Source organism: Heteronotia binoei, chromosome 2 (genome assembly GCF_032191835.1).
Source record: "Heteronotia binoei isolate CCM8104 ecotype False Entrance Well chromosome 2, APGP_CSIRO_Hbin_v1, whole genome shotgun sequence".
NCBI lineage: Eukaryota > Metazoa > Chordata > Lepidosauria > Squamata > Gekkonidae > Heteronotia > Heteronotia binoei.
In genome coordinates this window covers 13,075,422-13,081,421 of record NC_083224.1, presented here as the reverse complement: position 1 = coordinate 13,081,421, position 6,000 = coordinate 13,075,422, and positions in this window count along the sequence as shown.

Here is a 6,000-nt window from a genome sequence, read left to right as displayed (position 1 = left end):
CTCTTCTGATGTTTTTATGAAAAGGACCTTTAAGACAGGGGTCAGCAATATAATACCGCATTCAACAAACTTATGAATGATGCTGTTATTGTTCTCTCTTTAAAGATGGGAATCTGAAGCAAGTTTATAAGGGATTTTAACAAAACAGAATGGTCAAAAGAGAAGACACTGGAAGTTGAATCAAAAACCTAACTCTGTCCCCTCTACAACAGTTTTTAGAGAAGAGACAATAGGATAGGGGTGGCCGAACTGAGGCTGGCGACTTGGAGAATGCATTTAAAGAGGTTTTCTTTCCACCTCCACCTCTTATCTTCCTTCCCTCTGTCCCCCGGCTCTCAAACATCTGATGTTCATATCTTGCGACTCTCAAACATCTGACGTTCATTCTATGTGGCTCTTATGTTTGCCACCTCTGCTATAGGGGCTGTGATCAATGCTAAAACCTCTGCTTGGCAGGCAGAAGGTCCCAGGTTCAATCACTGGCCTCTTCAGGCAAAAGGTGGTGTGTGAAAGACCTCAGCCTAAGACTCTGGAGAGCTGCTGCCAGTCTAAGTGGGCAATACTTACCTTGGTGGACCACGGATCTGATTCATTATAAGGTCGCTTCATGTGCGTTCACAGAGAGACCAGGACTTCAGCACTGCCAGCACAACTGTGTAACACAAAAGTGTGAATGCACTTGCCTCCAGAAGCCGAGCTTTCTACAGCTTCCAGCAGTGTTTAAGCCAGGGGTCCCCAACCTTTCGGCACCAGGGACCGGTTTTGTGGAAGACAATTTTTCCACGGACCGGCGGGGGTGGGGGGGGGGGCAATGGTTTTGGGATGATACAACTGTGCATTTTGTGATGGTTAAGTGTGCAGACTCCTATCTGGGAGAACTGGGTTTGATTATCCACTCCTCCAATTGCAGCTGCTGGAATGGCCTTGATCAGCTGTAGCTCTCGCAGATTTGTCCTTGAAAGGGCAGCTGCTGTAAGAGCTCTCTCAGCCCCACCCACCTCACAGGGTGTCTGTTGTGGGGGAGGAAGGAAAAGGAGATTGTGAGCACTCTGAGATTTGGAGTGGACGGCAGGATATAAATCCAATGTCATCGTCTTATTATTATTAAAGAGCCAGTTCGGTGTAGTGGTTAAGTGTGCGCACTCTTATCTGGGAGAACCGGGTTTGATTCCCCACTCCTCCGCTTGCAGCTGCCGGAATGGCCTTGGGTCAGCCATAGATCTGGCAGGGGTTGTCCTTGAAAGGGCAGCTGCTGTGAGAGCCCTCTCCAGCCCCACCCACCTCAAAGGGTGTCTGTTGTGGGGGAGGAAGGGAAAGGAGATCGTAGGCCGCTCTCTGTCCTTGAAAGGGCAGCTGCTGGGAGAGCCCTCTTCAGCCCCACCCACCTCACAGGGTGTCTGTTGTGGGGGAGGAAGGGAAAGGAGATTGTAGGCCGCTCTCTGTCCTTGAAAGGGCAGCTGCAGTGAGAGGCCTCTCAGCCCCACCTACCTCACAGGGTGTCTGTTGTGGGGGAGGAAGGGAAAGGAGATTGTAGGCCGCTCTCTGTCCTTGAAAGGGCAGCTGCTGGGAGAGCCCTCTTCAGCCCCACCCACCTCACAGGGTGTCTGTTGTGGGGGAGGAAGGGAAAGGAGATTGTAGGCCGCTCTCTGTCCTTGAAAGGGCAGCTGCAGTGAGAGGCCTCTCAGCCCCACCTACCTCACAGGGTGTCTGTTGTGGGGGAGGAAGGGAAAGGAGATTGTAGGCCGCTCTCTGTCCTTGAAAGGGCAACTGCTGTGAGAGCCCTCTCCAGCCCCACCCACCTCACAGGGTGTCTGTTGTGGGGGAGGAAGGTAAAGGAGATTGTAGGCCGCTCTCTGTCCTTGAAAGGGCAGCTGCTGGGAGAGCCCTCTCAGCCCCACCCACCTCAGGGTGTCTGTTGTGGGGGAGGAAGGGAAAGGAGATTGTAGGCCGCTCTCTGTCCTTGAAAGGGCAGCTGCTGGGAGAGCCCTCTCAGCCCCACCCACCTCAGGGTGTCTGTTGTCGGGAGGAAGGGAAAGGAGATCGTAGGCCACTCTCTGTCCTTGAAAGGGCAGCTTCTGGGAGAGCCCTCTCCAGCCCCACCCACCTCACAGGGTGTCTGTTGTGGGGGAGGAAGGGAAAGGAGATTGTGAGCTGCTCTGAGACTCTGAGATTCAGAGTGGAGGGCGGGATATAAATCCAATATCATCTTATTATTATAACACTGTACTATGAAATAATTATACAACCCAGGGCCCGGTTGCTAACAGACCACAGCCTGGTACTAGTCCACAGCCCGATGGTTGGGAACTCCCGTTTTAAACAATGCCGAAGTTCCCCGAGATTGGTAGAAAGACAAAGAACCAAAACTTGAACGGCTGATCTTTTAACTTAAAAACTAATTTCAGAGCCAAAAAGGAAATGAGGGCAGGAAGTTAAACAGATGCCGAGGCCTGCCTGAATCACAGAACGTGTCACATTTCTCCCCCGCGAGCCGGCAAGAATACTGCGCACCACACGGGTATTTCTTCCTGAGATGAAACCACACGCCGTCTTCTCTGACAGCATCTCCGTTGGGGCTGCGGGTGCCAGTGAGAATGACGGGCAGCGGGGGCGGAATTCTAGCAGGGGCTCCTTTGCATATTAGGCCACACACCCCCATTGCAGCCAATCCTCCAAAAGCTGACAAAAAGGAGCCTTGTAAGCTCTAGGGAGGACTGGCTACATCAGGGGGGCGTGGCCTAATATGCAAAGCAGCTCCCGCTAGAATTCTGCCTGACGGGCAGCATCTCTTCCAATCCAGCTCCAGTTTTGAGTGAAGCAGCGGACTAAAGCTGGGGTTGAGTGACCGCTTATTATGTAGTTGGCCCTGAATCTCATCCCATGGTAGCAACACAATCTGTCAGGTGCCCACAGCAGCGTCACTGATTCCCCCACTACAACCACCATCCCAAGACTTCAGGGCAGTTTGGGGAACCGCTGGCTCACTGTGAGGCTGCACACGTGACCAGCTTTCTATAGACAGAGAAGGTAGAGAAGGGCTATGCTATTAAAGGTTTGAAATTGAAAATTGGATATAGAAGGTAGAGAAAGAAGTCCTTTTTTTCCCTTTCTCACAATACGGGAACTAGTGGGCACTCAATGAAATTGCTGAGCAGCCGGGTTAGAACAGATAACAAAGAAGCACTTCTTCACCCAAAGAGTGATTAACACAGGTGGTGGCGGCAGCTACAAGCATAGACAGCTTCAAGAGGGAATTGGATCAACATATGGAGCAGAGGTGCATCAAGGGCTATTAGCCACAGCGTATTATTGGAACTCTCTGTCTGGGACAGGGATGCTCTGTATTCTTGGTGCTTGGGGGGGTGGGCAACAGTGGGAGGGCTTCTAGTGTCCTGGCCCCACTGATGGATCTCCTGATGGCACCTGGGTTTTTTTGGCCAGTGTGTGACAATAGAGTGTTGGACTAGATGGGCCACTGGCCTGATCCAACAGGGCTTCTCTTATGTGACACAGAGTGTTGGACTGGAGGGGCCATTGGCCTGATCCAACATGGCTTCTCTTAGGTTCTTATGTGACACAGAGTGTTGGACTGGAGGGGCCACTGGCCTGATCCAACATGGCTTCTCTTATGTGACACAGAATGTTGGACTGGAGGGGCCACTGGCCTGATCCAACATGGCTTCTCTTATGTTCTTATGTGATGACACAGAGTGTTGGACTGGAGGGGCCACTGGCCTGATCCAACATGGCTTCTCTTATGTGACACAGAGTGTTGGACTGGAGGGGCCATTGGCCTGATCCAACATGGCTTCTCTTAGGTTCTTATGTGACACAGAGTGTTGGACTGGAGGGGCCACTGGCCTGATCCAACATGGCTTCTCTTATGTGACACAGAATGTTGGACTGGAGGGGCCACTGGCCTGAACCAACAGGGCTTCTCTTATGTTCTTATGTGACACAGAGTGTTGGACTGGATGGGCCATTGGCCTGATCCAACAGGGATTCTCTTCTGTTCTTATGTGACACAGAGTGTTGGACTGGATGGGCCACTGGCCTGATCCAACATGGCTTCTCTTATGTTCTTATGTGATGACACAGAGTGTTGGACTGGAGGGGCCACTGGCCTGATCCAACATGGCTTCTCTTATGTGACACAGAGTGTTGGACTGGATGGGCCACTGGCCTGAACCAACAGGGCTTCTCTTATGTTCTTATGTGATGACACAGAGTGTTGGACTGGATGGGCGATTGGCCTGATCCAACAGGGCTTCTCTTATGTTCTTATGTGACACAGAGTGTGGGACTGGATGGGCCACTGGCCTGATCCAACAGGGCTTCTCTCATGTTCTTATGTGACACAGAGTGTTGGACTGGATGGGCGATTGGCCTGATCCAACAGGGCTTCTCTCATGTTCTTTTGTGACTCAGAGTGTTGGACTGGAGGGGCCACTGGCCTGATCCAACAGGGCTTCTCTTATGTTCTTTTGTGACTCAGAGTGTTGGACTGGAGGGGCCACTGGCCTGATCCAACAGGGCTTCTCTCATGTTCTTATGTGACACAGAGTGTTGGACTGGATGGGCGATTGGCCTGATCCAACAGGGCTTCTCTCATGTTCTTATGTGACACAGAGTGTTGGACTGGATGGGCCACTGGCCTGATCCAACAGGGCTTCTCTCATGTTCTTATGTGACACAGAATGTTGGACTGGAGGGGCCACTGGCCTGATCCAACAGGGCTTCTCTCATGTTCTTATGTGACACAGAGTGTTGGACTGGATGGGCGATTGGCCTGATCCAACAGGGCTTCTCTCATGTTCTTATGTGACACAGAGTGTTGGACTGGAGGGGCCACTGGCCTGATCCAACATGGCTTCTCTTATGTTCTTATGTGACACAGAGTGTTGAACTGGAGGGGCCAATGGCCTAATCCAACATGACTTCTCTTATGTTCTTTTGTGACTCAGAGTGTTGGACTGGAGGGGCCACTGGCCTGATCCAACAGGGCTTCTCTTATGTTCTTATGTGACACAGAGTGTTGGACTGGAGGGGCCACTGGCCTGATCCAACAGGGCTTCTCTCATGTTCTTTTGTGACTCAGAGTGTTGGACTGGAGGGGCCACTGGCCTGATCCAACAGGGCTTCTCTTATGTTCTTTTGTGACTCAGAGTGTTGGACTGGAGGGGCCACTGGCCTGATCCAACAGGGCTTCTCTCATGTTCTTATGTGACACAGAGTGTTGGACTGGATGGGCGATTGGCCTGATCCAACAGGGCTTCTCTCATGTTCTTATGTGACACAGAGTGTTGGACTGGATGGGCCACTGGCCTGATCCAACAGGGCTTCTCTCATGTTCTTATGTGACACAGAATGTTGGACTGGAGGGGCCACTGGTCTGATCCAACAGGGCTTCTCTTATGTTCTTTTGTGACTCAGAGTGTTGGACTGGTGGGGCCACTGGCCTGATCCAACAGGGCTTCTCTCATGTTCTTATGTGACACAGAGTGTTGGACTGGATGGGCGATTGGCCTGATCCAACAGGGCTTCTCTCATGTTCTTATGTGACACAGAGTGTTGGACTGGATGGGCCACTGGCCTGATCCAACAGGGCTTCTCTCATGTTCTTATGTGACACAGAATGTTGGACTGGAGGGGCCACTGGCCTGATCCAACAGGGCTTCTCTTATGTTCTTTTGTGACTCAGAGTGTTGGACTGGAGGGGCCACTGGCCTGATCCAACAGGGCTTCTCTTATGTTCTTATGTGACACAGAGTGTTGGACTGGAGGGGCCACTGGCCTGATCCAACAGGGCTTCTCTTATGTTCTTATGTGACACAGAGTGTTGGACTGGAGGGGCCACTGGCCTGATCCAACAGGGCTTCTCTTCTGTTCTTATGTGACACAGAGTGTTGGACTGGAGGGGCCACTGGCCTGATCCAACATGGCTTCTCTTATGTTCTTTTGTGACTCAGAGTGTTGGACTGGAGGGGCCACTGGCCTGAT